This window comes from Ursus americanus, chromosome 5, assembly GCF_024610735.1.
Source record: "Ursus americanus isolate L20-20 chromosome 5, mUrsAme1.1.p, whole genome shotgun sequence".
Lineage (NCBI taxonomy): Eukaryota > Metazoa > Chordata > Mammalia > Carnivora > Ursidae > Ursus > Ursus americanus.
In genome coordinates, this window is record NC_142131.1 from 25,875,025 (window position 1) to 25,889,835 (window position 14,811).

Genomic DNA, 14,811 nt, shown 5'->3' on the forward strand with positions numbered 1-14,811 from the left:
CCAAGCTAAACTCTAATGATAAGGTCACATTTCCCCTCTGTTTTAAGGAGTTCTAAAGAGTTTTAAGGAGTTCTAAAGAACAATTAAGTGGTAAATATTATAGCACATTACATTATCACTATACGTTATGTTATATAGCACGTATAAAGCCCTTTTATCCTGAGTTTGTAATTGAAGTATACCGACAGCAAATTTTTATTTTTTTAATTTTTAAATTTTTTAAAAAATATTTTATTTATTTGAGATAGAGCGACCAAGAGAGATAGAGAGCGAGAGAGCGCGCAGGAGTAGGGTGAGAAGAGAAGGAGAAGCAGGCTCTTTACTGAGCAGGGAGCCTGACTTGGGGCCTGATCCCAGGACCCTGAGATCATGACCTGAGCCGAAGGCAGACACTCAACTGAGTGAGCCACCCAGGCACCTCAATAGCAAATTTTTAGAAGTGAATTTTGTTGTACCTAACTTCAGATTCCAAAGCACCTCTGATTATTTACTGCTTAGGCAGAAGAGAGGCAGAAGAGAAAGTGCTACTCTGTTTATGTGTTTCAACTCTGCCCTAAATGGATTCTTTCCAGGAGTGAAAAGGAAGACCAAGTCTACAGAAATCTTGGCAACTGCATTTCCAGGAAGACTATAGAGATTTCATGGATCTTACTGTTGTTTACAAGGAGGTATTACCTTTCTCCAAATTCCATTCACACAGCTGGTTTTCTCTTTTCTCCTGAGGGTAAACTTCCCAGTGAATATACACAATGATCAGTGCCATGCCAAACAACTCTTCCTTTCATATGTGGCAGGTGACAATTAGCCTATAATCTGCAAAGAGAAAGGAGTAGATCATAAAAATTAAGAGCAGGCTCTAAAGTCCCAAGTGCTGGATTCAAATTCTGATTCTGTCCTTAGCAGCAGTGTAGCCTTGAGTCAGTGTCAGGTTCCTCATTCACTAAAACGGGGCAGGAGAGCAAAAAAATACAAACCCCACTGTTCACCATTTCATTTCATCAGTATCCCCATGAAAAACCCCCTGAAGCCCTCACAAGGTCTGAATGGAGCTCTAACTGGTCTTTGGACAAATCTGTGAATTTATCTTCCCATGTAGAATAAAGGGCTGCATTCTTCTCTAAAGATTAATATCTATGCTCAATTCTGACACTCATCTAATGCTTGGACCCACCAAATTCTAAGCAGGAGCAAAGACTCTGAAAACTTAGCTAGTCAATATCTCTACCTTGGCACAATTTTACTATCTTGCTCAGACCTTGGTCACTGATGACCAGGTGCTATTGCCTACTTCATTCAGTGAGGAGAGTCTTACCTTCTCAACTAAACTGTTAGCTTCTTAAGGAAAGGCTCTAGTAGTCTTATAGATCCTTATATTCCCTGGAGCGCTAAGTATAGCACAGTATCATGAAAATAACAGATTCTCAGTAAATGTTTGTGGCTTGTTTATTTTCAGAATGAGCTCTGGGCTGTTTATAACAAAACAGGTTCATATTGAAGAATCCCATTATGCCCCTTCAAAATGGGCCTGTGAAAGCTCTTTCTGAGAGTGGACTATTTGGACACACTAATGCAGTGACAGCCGATTCTTCTTTTCTTTTTCTTTTTCCCTTTTTAACCTCTGGGCATTTCACAGCTGTATTAGTTAAAAGATATTTTTAATTAGCTTTCATCATCTTTGAAAGTATAATAAATACTCATTAAAAACAAGGTTACCAAGATGAGCTTCCCCCCCTCCCCACACACCTATGAGAAATGACTGCTAATAGTTATACTTTTCCAAGGTGTTTTATTTATTTATATTTTTGATGCATACACTAACATTTATTATTATTTCCTAGAAACATTGTTATGGTATTCATATCTTTCGGGATTTGTTTTTTTCATTTAACAATGCATTGCGAAACGTTTTTCCATGTCAATACACACCTCATTCCTTCTTAGTGCGGCATTATATAGAAATTTCTCGTTTTCCAGCTATTCACTACCATTATCTGAATCACAGTAGTTGCTAAGTTGTGTAGAAAAGCAAAAATTGGTCGTAACGAAAAAATATCCACTAATAAACTGACCACTTACTAAAGGAGTCCCCACTTAAATAGCCCTCCTGACTTATTACCAGCATCTCTCCCCACCGAGTCAGTCAATTTTGCTGATGGTAGATGTCATAAACATCTGACAATACAATGTAAATAAAATGCATTTCAGTGGCCATGTAAGATTGCTAATCTTGCAAAAGATGCAGAATTTTATGAAGTCATTGAAAGTGATTTTGGAGAACTGTTCCATAAGCAAATGAGTATCTGGCAGTGTTAGACCAGTTAACAATTAAAGATGAGAAAAACAACAAGGATGATAAGAGGATAAATTCTTCAAAAGGAGAATTATTTGAATATCAAAGGATTAAGAGAAGCTCTCAGGAAAATTGATGAAGCCTTCACATCTTTTTTCAAAATGACCTTTGTATGATTCTGCTATAAAAGTCAGCATGAAGTGAAGGGTGTCAAAATTTGCTATCATATAATTTTGCTGGGAAAATTATCCCCCTCACCAAATCAAAACTTGATTCATTCTTTGTTTATTCTAAAAATTAGAGCATTGTTGCAATTAGAGTTGTTACATGTGTGTCTTCAAAGATAAATCACATTTAAAGATAAGATAATCTTTTATTTTTTCAAAACAAAGTCTCAATCAAACCTTTTTTTAAAAATTCTTTATTATACAATGGTAGACCCTATTTATTACTTTTACAGCTTTCAACAGTCATATTATGGCAAACAGAAGCAACAGACGCTGAAAATAAGGCTTCTAATAGACTAATCAGATTCCCTAGTTCTCTCTCCATGAGGCATTTAGACGCAGGACTGGCCACTTTGCAAGGAGTAAAGCCCCAGGGTGGTTGGATAATTCAGGGGAGGGAAGAGGCCTTAAGAAAGGAGACAGGCAGTGGACTTCCTCTGGCACTAATCGGGCACATAGATGTTCGGGCCTAATGAAATTTGAAAAAATAAAAACGATGTAACCTTATTTGTGTCCAAGCTGGTAAAGCAAGTTATACCAGTTAAATGTGGGTATATCAGGATTTATGTTTAGCAGTTACCTACTGACTGATATTTGGGTTGTTTCCAATTTTTTGCTACTATAAGCCATGCAGCAATGAACAACAGTGTACAATTATATCTTGGTACACTTGTACAAGCATCTCTGTAAAAAACAAAACTCCTAGAAGTGAAACTCCTGGGGTTGGAAAAAGGTATATTAAAAATGTTAACAAGCACTAAGTAACAAATCCTCTTACCATTTAATGCCACCTACAGTATCTGAGAATGCCTGTTTTTCCACACCCTTCACAACAAGACTATTATCACTTTTTGCCAATCTGATTGCTATATACATTGTTGTTTTCATTGTCAATAATATAAATTCTTGATGTGCAAGATAAACATTGTTCACTGACTGCTTAGAATCTTTAGGAAGAGCCTCATTATAGACTCCAGAAAATCTGCATGATAGAGGCAGGGGAAGATCATCTCATCCCTGGTAATGGGTAGGAGCTAAAAAATTGAGTTCAACATGCATTCTTCTGTTTAAAAATCCCTCTCTGAAGCAATTGTAGTCATTGCTTACACAAGCTAAAGTGTTTATAGTCAGTAGTGGAAGATGTAGATAACTGTTTGTGCAAATTCCTGATTTCAGGATGGTGAGATCTTTTTTTTAAAGATTTTGTTTATTTATTTTGAGAGAGAGAGCACGTGTGAGTGGGGGGAGGGGCAGAGGCAGAGAGAGAGAGAGAGAATCTCAAGCAGACTCCATGCTGAGCATGGATTCAGACATGGGGCTCAATCCCACAACCATGAGACGACCTAAGCCAAAATCAAGAGTTGGACACTTAGCTGACTGAGCCACCCAGGTGCTACAGGACTGTGAGATTTTTTTTAAAAGATTTCAAAATATGAGAATTGATAAGGTCAGTAGATCCTGAAAGTGATGCTTGGTATCATCCAAGCCCATACTCTATCAGAATTTTGGTCACAGAAAATGTCAGCAATCTAACTGAAAAATTCTTACATATATTCAGGACCTAAAAAAGAAACAAAAAATATCCACTAGAGTATGCATTTGTCACAACCCATCAAATTGTAGATTAAGATGTGTGTATTTCACTGTGTGTAAATTTTACATAAAAAAGAACCCATAAAGTCCTCAAAAAATTAAATATAGAATTACCATATGATCTAGCAATTCCACTTCTGGGAATATACCCAAAAGAAGTGAAAGTAGGGACTTGAACAGACATTTGTACACCCATGTTCATAATAACAGCATTATTTTGCAATAGGCAAAAGGTGGAAGCAACGCAAGTGTCCGTCAATGGATGAATGAATAAACAACATGCACCACGTACATACAATGGAATATTATTCAGCCTGAAAAAGGAAGGCAATTTTGACATATGCTGCAATGTGGAACCTTGAAGACATTATGCTAAATGAAATAAGCCACTCATAAAAGAACAAGTATTGTATGATCCCATTTATATGGGTACCTTGAGTAATCAAATTCATAGGGACAGAAAGTATAATGGTGGTTGTCAGGGGCAGAGGGGACAGGCGGGGCGTGAGGGGTTAGTTTCATGGGTACAGAGTTTCCCATTAAAATGGGAAAACAGCAAGTTCTGGGGATGGACAGTGGTGATGTTTGCCCAACATGTGAATGTACCTAATGCCACCAAATGGTATATTTACAAATGATTCAAATGGTGAATTTTATGTTACATATATTGCACCACACTAAAACAATTTTTTTAAACCCATTAAGCAAATACTGAATTCCAATGCTGAAGTGTTTGGGAGGTGAAATCCACTAATGTCTGCAGCTTCTTTTGAAATGTATCAAAAAATGAATGTGAAGCGATAGGTTGATAGAAGAATGAATGTGTATGTGTTAAAGTAAATACAGCAAATGTAAATTGTATAATCTGGATGATAAAGGTATAGGTATTCTCTGTGACATTCTTCCAACTTTTCTATATGCTTGAAAGTTTTCTGGGCCACCTGGCTGGCTCAGTCAGTAGAGCATGTGACTCTTGATCTCAGGGATTGTAGGTGTGAGCCCCACACTGGGTGTAGAGATTACTTAAAAGTAAAATATAAAAAAAAAAAGTTTTCTTAATAAAATGTTGGGGGGAAATGACCTAGACTAAGACAAATTATTAGCAAATGAAAGAATCTTTTTTCTTTTTTAATCACCAATTCATCTTTAGCTTGTGTTAATTATGGGGAATAATTTTGCCATGGAGAGATTTTCAAGCAGAGCAAAAGGCAATAGGACTGATTTTTTTGTTTGTTTTTAATAACGACCAGACAGGAACATTTATTTCACAAGTATTGGACAGGAATTGATTTACAAGTGACTCCATGATATTAAAAATGAACTCGGTATCGTCAAAATTGATAAGTATTTATCTATCTACATATATCAAAGGCAAGGGTCATGGTTTAGATTTTTCTTCCATTGGTAGGATTTGAGCATATGCTGGGGAAAAGAGTCCCAGTCTACTCAGTCAAATGGAAAAATGACACAAATAGATTGACTATGATGACATGCAACTTTAGAGCATTTGAGAGACCGGAGGGCCTCCTAATAAATATTAGCTCATTGTAGAAGTATAGTAGATTATAAATAGCAGCTCTTCATTTCCTCGTAGAAACGTTTCAAAGAGCTCTACGTTTTTTCCCCTTCAGTTCAGTAGAAGGTAAGAGAGAGAGATGGCCTTCATTTCTGGGACCTCTACATTGCAGGCCTGCTTGGGCAGTTTTTATAATTGTAGAAGCACATGACCGACCTGTCCCAACAATGCTCTCATTGCATTGGAATAAACATCCAGAGTGTCGGAGGTGCAAACTCAATACATAAACGGCGAGAAAGTAACCTTAATGAGTAACACAGGCCAGTCCAAGTAGGAATTGTGGCCTCTTGGAAAACCCTTCCCCTGACTAAAAAGGGAATCCATGACTCAGTCCAAGCCAACGGGCCCAAGATAGCCGGATACATCAGTTTTCTAAAAGCAGTCTGAAATCTGTATATTTATATAAAATCTTCCAAGTTTAAATGTGGGCAACAAATTCAAATGTTTCTCAAAAACACTGTATGGGTTAAATGAAATACCTCTGTTGATATTCTGGGGTCTGCAGGCTCCCCGTGTGTAACCTCTAATGTATGTGTACAGGATGGGATGGTCCAACTTTCTTTGATGCTAATGTCCAGTAGAATTCAGATTTAGCACTGTTTCAACCCTTTGGGGTTGTATGTTCATCTCCACTGTCCCCGGTTTCTCCATTGTAAATGCGAAATATGTTCAGGTCTTTATCACTTTAAATAAAAAACAAATATTTGATCACTGCAATGTTTGCAATATTCATGCGGTAAATGTGTTTTAAAAGTCTGCTTTGTGTCATGAACCTTCTGCAAAGAAAAGGTAAATCAACAAAACCGTGTAATTCATGGAGCCCTCAATTTATTTACATGTAATGATTCCAAAATATAGATGTTTGGAACTAGGAACATAGTTTTCCATAAAACGACATTTAATGAGTACTGCCTCTGGATCATTCACTGTGTGAAGCCCTATATTTAATTCTCCTATCACTATCTTGACTTTACAGATGAGGAAAACAGGCTCAGAACAGTTGCATGACTTGCCAAGCTGGTAAGTGTCAGAGTCGGGAATCAAACACATGTGAGGGTCAGGTTCCAAGGCCTGTTGTTCTCTCATTCTTCATCACTACAGTGCCTGCAATGCAGTGTTCTGCCTGGTGTTAAGGCTGTCAGGACAGACTATGCAATACTGTTGTATCCATAATATACTTGTAGAACTATATTCCTAATAATACTCAACTTCAACAGAACCCAGACTCAGGTACAATTACACTTCTTTTTTTACTCCCCTTGCTTTTACGTGGGAAAAATACGTTTAACTACCCAGGTGATACATAGATACATTCTCGTTGTGAAATATCCAAACAACACAGTAGTCTACAGGGCAAAAAGGAAAATTCCTCTGGGCTTCCTCCCCCACTCCTGATCTCACTCCTTCTCCTATTTCTGGCTCTACCACTATCAACAGTATGGCTTGTTCCTTCCAGACTTTTCCTATGCATTTACATACATATATGTACATACATAAATATGCATGGAGCTATGTTTCTATGGTAAATACATTCAGAATTCCACCTTGGGATGTCAGAACACTTTTCTGTTGCAGCCCTGGCAACTTCCCCAGCTCCAAGTCAATGTGGGAGGGTGGGGATGAAGGCAGCCTTATTAGTTATCTGTTGCTACATGACAAGGTACCCCACAATTTATCAGCATACGACAACGAACATTTATTAGCTCACATGGTTTCTGAGGGTCAAGAATCTGGGAGCAGCTTGGCAGGATGGCTCCAGGTCAGGATCTCTTATGAGGTGGCATTCAAGATGTCAGCTGGGGCTCTAGTCATTTTGAGGATTCATTGGTGCTGGAAGATTCACTCCCAATTTGGCTCACTCAGTGGTTATTTGCTGGAAGGCCTTAGGTCTTCAGTGGCTGTTGGCAGGAATCCACATTTCCTTGCCGTGAGATAGATCCTCTCCATAGCGCTGTTTGAGTGTTCTTAGGGCATAGTAGCTAGTTTCCCCCAGAGTAAGCAGTCCACAATTCACAAGGAAGGACAAGGAGGAAGCTGCAATGGCTTTTATGACCTAGTCTTGGAAGTCACAGACCATCGCTTCCGCCAGATTCCACGCATTAGAAGCAAGTCACCTTCTCTGGTCCACATTCAAGGGGAGGGGAGTTAGGCTTCACCTTTTGAAGAGAGGAGTGTCAAAGACCTGGGGGCATATTTTAACACCACTGCAAGAGCCATGTTGTGTGGGAGGAAAAATGGAGCATGGCAGAGTCTATGATCAGGGCAGAATCGTCTGAGTAACAGGGAGGAGGGGGAGAGGTGCAGAGATAATGGAGTAACAGGATAGTGAGAGGTAGAATGGCTGGGCTGGCAATCCTGGTCGCACATTAGAATCACCTGGGGAAATTTTAAAGTACTCCTCCCCCAGGCCCCGCTACAGATCAATTAAATCAGTATTTCTGGGATGGAGGCCCAGGTATCAATATTGTTTAACAGCTCTCCAAGTGATTCTAATGTGCAGCCCGCGTTGTGAACCACGTAAGAGCAGAGGCGCTGGAGTCCAGCCATGTCTGGGCTCAAGTCCCAACTATGTCAGTTAAGCAGCTGTGTGATCTTAGGCAAGTTAATTAGCTTTTCTGTGTCTCATCTGTAAAATGGGGATATTAATAGTCCTTCCTTACAGGGTGGTTGGGAGAATCACCTGAGTTAACAACCCATGGCAATAGCTTTGAACAGTTCTCTGCGCAGTAAGTGCTGTGCAAATGTTACTATCGTGATGATTAGCAGCACGTGCTGGATTTTTCCTCCCTCCTGCTCTCCCTTTCCAAGTGCCTAAGCTGGGAGAGGAGTGAGGCTTCCTGTGCCCCACTCCCCTCCTTTTCCCTTGAGAAGGGTGCACGAACTCTTCAGCACCCTTCTCGGGTTCTGCAAGCCTTGCCAGCCACAAGGCAGGTAAACTGAGAAGCTAAGCTGTTGCCACTGAAATCATGGGCACAGCATCCTGCGTCTTTAGAGATGGGGAGACACAGTAGCTCCTTGGGGTCGTGGGGGGGGGGAAGGGAAATCCCCCTCCAGCCTCACAGAGAATTGAGATACAATCTATTATATATCACAGCAGCAGGATCTGCACAAACGCCTTGCAACTCCTATACTATCAACATGGTCGCTAAATTACCTGTTGCCTTTTATATTTATTTATTTACCTTCTGTGTTTTCTCTCCTTCCGATAGTAGGTTCTTTTAGAGGCAAGGGCTATGACTTCTCAGAGAAGTATCAGTAAAAGCAGGGAGGAGAAAATGAAGGAAAATGGGATATCTTCTTTGGATTATAGATACCTCTTTAATGCTTAAAAATTTATATATGTGTAGTGGGAAATGACTCTGCTTCTTTAACCCCCTCCCCATCTGCCCCCATACTACTACATCCCTAAAACACCCCTAACTCCAACCACCATTTTCATGGAAAAATAGCATGAGTGTTCTTTCTCCTGCTTTTTCAGCAGAGGTTAATAAATTGCCACTATTACAGGGTATTCCAGCTGATATTGATGAGGCAGGTACAGAAATAAGCTAATAGGTAGGTCCTATAAAGAGATGTGTTCCCCACGCATAAAAGTGCTACTCTTTACGAAAGGAGATTTAGCTTTTTCAAGCCCACTAGGATAGATGAGGGGAGGGGGGAAGAATAAGGAATAAAATAATAAAATAAACTATAAAACAATTGCTGACAAAATTTCCACAAAATGTTCTCCCTGTTCTACAACCATCAAAATATTGATTTGAATAGACTGCTTCTGTGTTCTCTTTTCTTTACCTCTCTTTTCTGCAGATTTATGATTTGGATCCCAAAAGTTAAAGATCTTTTTAATAAAACATATCAGGCAAAAACATATTTAAAGCCCCTGCTGTTTATTAAGTTAGAAAATGTGGTATTAATAGTTAAAACTATGACAATAAATGGCCTAATTTCAATAGCACTTGGGCTTAGTTTTAAAATATAGAAATGAACATCGTGGCTAAAAATTCTGGGTAGGTGGGGCCTGATCTCATGTGTACCAGTGGTGTCAAAACATGAAGCTCTCTTGTTAGCAAGTATCTAGATGCCAGAAAGGGGTCATTCTAGACGATGATTTCTCCTGGCTGAGTTCATTCGTTTCTGCCAAAGAAGGGAATCCTGAATTTTAAGCTTTATAAGCTAGAAATAAAATTAGCTTTAAAAACCTAAAAATTATTCTAGAGAAAGACTGCTTTGGTGGTTGAGGTTATTATAACTGCTACATACATAAATAGCTTATTTTATTGGTCTGATTAAATGATTCCCATGCGTCCTTCTGAAACTTTCTGCAGTCATTCCTCATTGACTGCCATCTCAGCCAGAAGGAAAGAAAAAGTGATGAACTCCAGGCTTCTTCATCAATGAGCTCAGCCAATAAGCCAATAGAGGGTTCAGTGGGCACCACTGACCTTCCCAGGAAAGCTACTAGCATGAAAACCGAAGAAACATGGCACAGAAACACAGCAGTAAAATTCAAGAGACTAAAATAAACTCGGTGAGCCTGCCTGGTCGCTAAACACTGAATACATTTAAGTGCTATTTTGACAAGAGAGCATGGCGGCTTTTTAAGAATTTCATTTTTAAAACTCTAATACGATTTTGTTCTTCTAACAGCATCACCCTGGGTCTGTGTTTGTTCCCAGTGAGGTCATTATTAAGTGAATTGAATTATTGTTCTGTTCCAATGACCTGTGCATTCAACGTGTGCCGAGCTCTAGCAAGAAATGTTTTATGTATTATTGGGAGATGGCCATCTGGGGCACAAGCCGGGCCTCCTAACATGCAGAAATGTGGGGAGACAGTTTATGTTCAGTCTTATCTATGATCAGAATTCCATTTATAAGGTTTTTTTCATCTACTTGTCAACACTGTTCACTATAGCAACACTGAAAATGGCCAGAAATGAACAGATTTATCAGAACAATGTGAGGTCAGACTGTATGTTTCAATTACTGTATATTGGATTTTTATCATACATTTTACATTTTATCCATAAAAATAGTAACAATGTAATAAAAATAGAAGTAGTTTTCTTTGATCAACTTCCAGTTAGTGTAAGTTACAAAGTGAATAAGATAGATTTCATGCCTTTTATTAGATAAAGGGTCTCACATTATATATGTATATTTTAAATATAACATTGTTGTCCATGCCAAGAAACATGGATTAATTTTTTCAAGTCTGAAGAATACTACTCTTCCCTTTCCTGCATACTTAATGAGACAGCATGGCAGTATATAAAATTAAATTTTAAACTTGAAGATTATATTTAAGCCACACCCTCCCAACCTTTTCATATATTTTTCAAGTAAACTGTTGCTAATGCTAGAGGCATGTTGGACCAAATGAATGATTTCTCAGTATCTTACATAAGGTCTGTATACGATATGATTTTACATAAGGTATATATCTCACATAAATATACCCAGATATTCTGTATTACAAAATGAAATTGTCAGGTATCTTTTTCTGGTTGTTTTTCATTGTTGTTGAACTGACACCTCAACTGACAATAGGAATTAATCTCATAATGAAGTATACAATCTTACAAGGGGAAGAAGACTTTAACAAGTCAGTCTTTCCTATTTACCTTCCTTCCTCCTTCCATCTCTCCTCTCTTTCCTTCCTTTCCTCCTTCCTTTCTTTTTTTAAAATAAAAATCTTCAAACAAAAATAATAAAAAAATAAAAAAATAAAATAAAAAAATAAAATAAAATAAAAATCTTCTTTTTTTTTTAAGATTTTATTTATTTATTTGAGAGAGAGAGGGAGAGTAAGTGTGAGAGGGAGAAGCAGACTCCCCACTGAGCAGAGAGCCTGATGTGGGACTCAATCCCAGGACCCTGAGATCATGACCTGAGCCGAAGGCAGACGCTTAACTGACTGAGCCGCCCAGGCGCCCCTAAAATAAAAATCTTCTTAAAAAATCTTCTAAGTTGTATAAAGTAATATTCACTTTGGACATATAACTGTACAGTTTAAATATATCTGGATTTTATTTATTTATTTATTTATTTATTTATTTATTTATTTATTAAGATTTTATTTATTTAGTTGACAGAGACAGCCAGTGAGAGAGGGAACACAAGCAGGAGGAGTGGGAGAGAAAGAAGCAGGCTCCCAGCAGAAGAGCCTGACGTGGGGCTCAATCCCAGAACTCCAGGATCACGCCCTGAGCCGAAGGCAAACGCCTAACGACTAAGCCACCCAGGCGCCCCTAAATATATCTGGATTTTAATATTCCTTAGAAGTGGGAGGTGTTTGTTAGAGAAATGACTAGTATCAGCAAACAGGTAGAGAGATAAGCTTTGTTCACAGATGCATCCCTGGAGTCATATTACACTCACTCACCTTGAAAGTATCATAATGAAAATGAAGATAATGATGATGATGATGATATAGCAATGATAACTAGCATTCAATGAACACTTTGTGCCTGCGACCAGGTAAGTGTTTTACAGGCATTGTCTAATTTGCTCTTCACAGCAATCCTCTGAAAGCAGATAATGCCATCTTTAGATGAAACTAAGTTTCTGAAGCTAAGAAACTTACCCAAGGTCAATTATGTCCCACCCCAGGTCTGTGTGACCCGCCCCCAGTCTTCTGGAGGGATGGTGGAAAGAGTAGAATATGTGATGACTGGGGCGCCTGGGTGGCACAGCGGTTAAGCGTCTGCCTTCGGCTCAGGGCGTGATCCCGGCGTTATGGGACCGGCGTTATGGGATCGAGCCCCACGTCAGGCTCCTCCGCTATGAGCCTGCTTCTTTCTCTCCCACTCCCCCTGCTTGTGTTCCCTCTCTCGCTGGCTGTCTCTATCTCTGTCGAATAAATAAATAAAATCTTAAAAAAAAAAAAAAAGAATATGTGATGACTATACCTAGTTTCTACCAGTCAGAGTAGAAGTCAAGCCAAGTAGAGGCCAGAGGCTTTGCTGTGGCTGTGAGCAGCCTCAACCTTCTGAGTTTAAAAGTGTCCACCCTGGTCTTGCTTTTTGTAGGACCTGAAGCCCTTGGCTCTGACCCAGATCACTTCAGCAAGTCATCGTCCTGTATCTTCTCCATACCCCCAGCTCTGGGGCACTTTAAATTTTCTATTGCAAATGTGTTTATTTAATATTTGCTTGATGTTTCATATCATGACTCTTCATTTCCACTGTTCTGGAACACACATCTCTTACAATGGACAAAAATGGAACGTTTGCCTCCTTCTAAATTCCTCAGCTTTTGTTATTACGGCTCAGGGCAGGGAGATGGGACTAGAGATTGTGCCTCATCCAAAGAGGTTAGCTGGCCACCCACAAGTGGCCAGGAACAAGGGACTCTGCACAATAAGATCAGCAGTGTCATTAGCTGACCTCCTGGGATCTGAACTGGAAAACTGGGAGAGTATTGATCAATAGGAGTAAAGGCATAATGGAACAGACACTCTGAGGAGTAGAGCTGACGTGCAGCAGAGGCCAGAAGAGAGAGACCTAAAGAGTAGCTGGCCCTAAACCTGTCCCAGTTTTTTGGTGGCTTTCCACTTATAGTCTCTGCATATGTGTCCTTGGACTTTTTCTTAGGGAGACCTTAGTGAGGCACTGTTCCTTGTACTTGCAAGAACCTAGCAGTCCATACGAGCATCTTATCACCAACACCCTTCTATGGCTTCTTTTTTCCACCTCTGTCCTTGGTGGTTTGATTAAGAGGGATAGTAGTCAGGATTCTCTCCTTTGCAAGTGACAGAAACCCAACTAAAAGCTCTCTGAGAGAGAAACAAACAGCAAACCACGGCAAGGGCAAGAAGATGAGAGTTGTGCCACAGGAATATCTGCCAAGGGAAGAAGGTCACGTACCCACATCTGTGGCCCAAGAACATAGTGCTCTGATTCCAAGCCCACCAGGAATAAATGATCGGATTTGGGGAAGAGTAGTTCTGCCAGGGAGCAGGAATGCTCTTCTGTGCAGACAAAATGAACTGCATCTATGAAAAGAGGTGTAGCTATACAACTTTACTATTCCATTTACAAAGAAGGAGAAGAGCAAATAGCTCTTTGTCTAATTTCCCAAGGTCTTCATGCAGACCTACTCCACATTCCCTGCCCCATCTCAGATCGCTGGCTCCTCTTCGTTACCTGAAGACATTCACTCACCTTCACCTTATAGTCATCTTCACCACTGGGCCCAGCAACGCCGCACCACCTGGGCGTTGGGTGGTTTCTTGGAGAAACCTCATCTTCTTTATGCATCTAACAGGACTTGCTTAAGAAACCTCATGGGCTTAAAGAAGAAAACTGAGTCCCAAGGGTCTTCTTGCCCAGTTTTCCTTTTTACATTGTTAGAAAGCTGAGCTCCTGTTTTTTTTTCTGCACCATGGACATCATTATGATATCTTGTAAATGCTGTGCATCCAGTAAGTGTGGAGGAGACAAACGCTGGTGGCCCCCAGTGCTCTTGCTTCAAACCATCAGTACTGGTTTCTGGCTTCTTCATTTAGAAATAGGTATTTGTTTGCATATCTTAAATTTCCTAATATTAAAATGTCCCCACTTACTACTTAACCAAAAATGTATTCTTTGTTTGTTTGTTTTAAAGATTTTTTTATTTATTCATTTGACAGAGATAGAGACAGCCAGCGAGAGAGGGAACACAAGCAGGGTGAGTGGGGGAGGAAGAAGCAGGCTTCCAGTGGAGGAGCCTGATGTGGGGCTCGATCCCAGAACGCCAGGATCACGCCCTGAGCCGAAGGCAGACGCTTAACAACTGAGCCACCCGGGCGCCCCCAAAAATGTATTCTTAAGATTTAAAACAGTTTGATATTTAGAACATGAACTTATCAGGGCGCCTGGGTGGCAGAGCGGTTAAGCGTCTGCCTTCGGCTCAGGGCGTGATCCCGGCGTTATGGGATGGAGCCCCACATCAGGCTCTTCCACTATGAGCCTGCTTCTTCCTCTCCCACTCCCCCTGCTTGTGTTCCCTCTCTCGCTGGCTGTCTCTCTGTCGAATAAATAAATAAAATCTTAAAAAAAAAAAAAAAAGAACATGAACTTATCAATATGTACAATACAGACCCATGTTTTGGGCAAGTAAAATTATTCGAACACCAAAGATCGT

At 39.8% G+C, this 14,811-nt stretch overlaps 1 long non-coding RNA gene across 1 annotated transcript in view; it reads right to left on the bottom strand.

Moving 5' to 3' along the window:
• The window catches only part of LOC123791517 (uncharacterized), a 147,412-nt gene that overhangs the window by 63,088 nt on the left and 69,513 nt on the right, over positions 1–14,811 (bottom strand). The window contains exon 3 of the long non-coding RNA XR_015724456.1: positions 676–813. This is a non-coding gene — a long non-coding RNA (uncharacterized LOC123791517). The remainder of the gene's footprint in view (positions 1–675; positions 814–14,811) is intronic.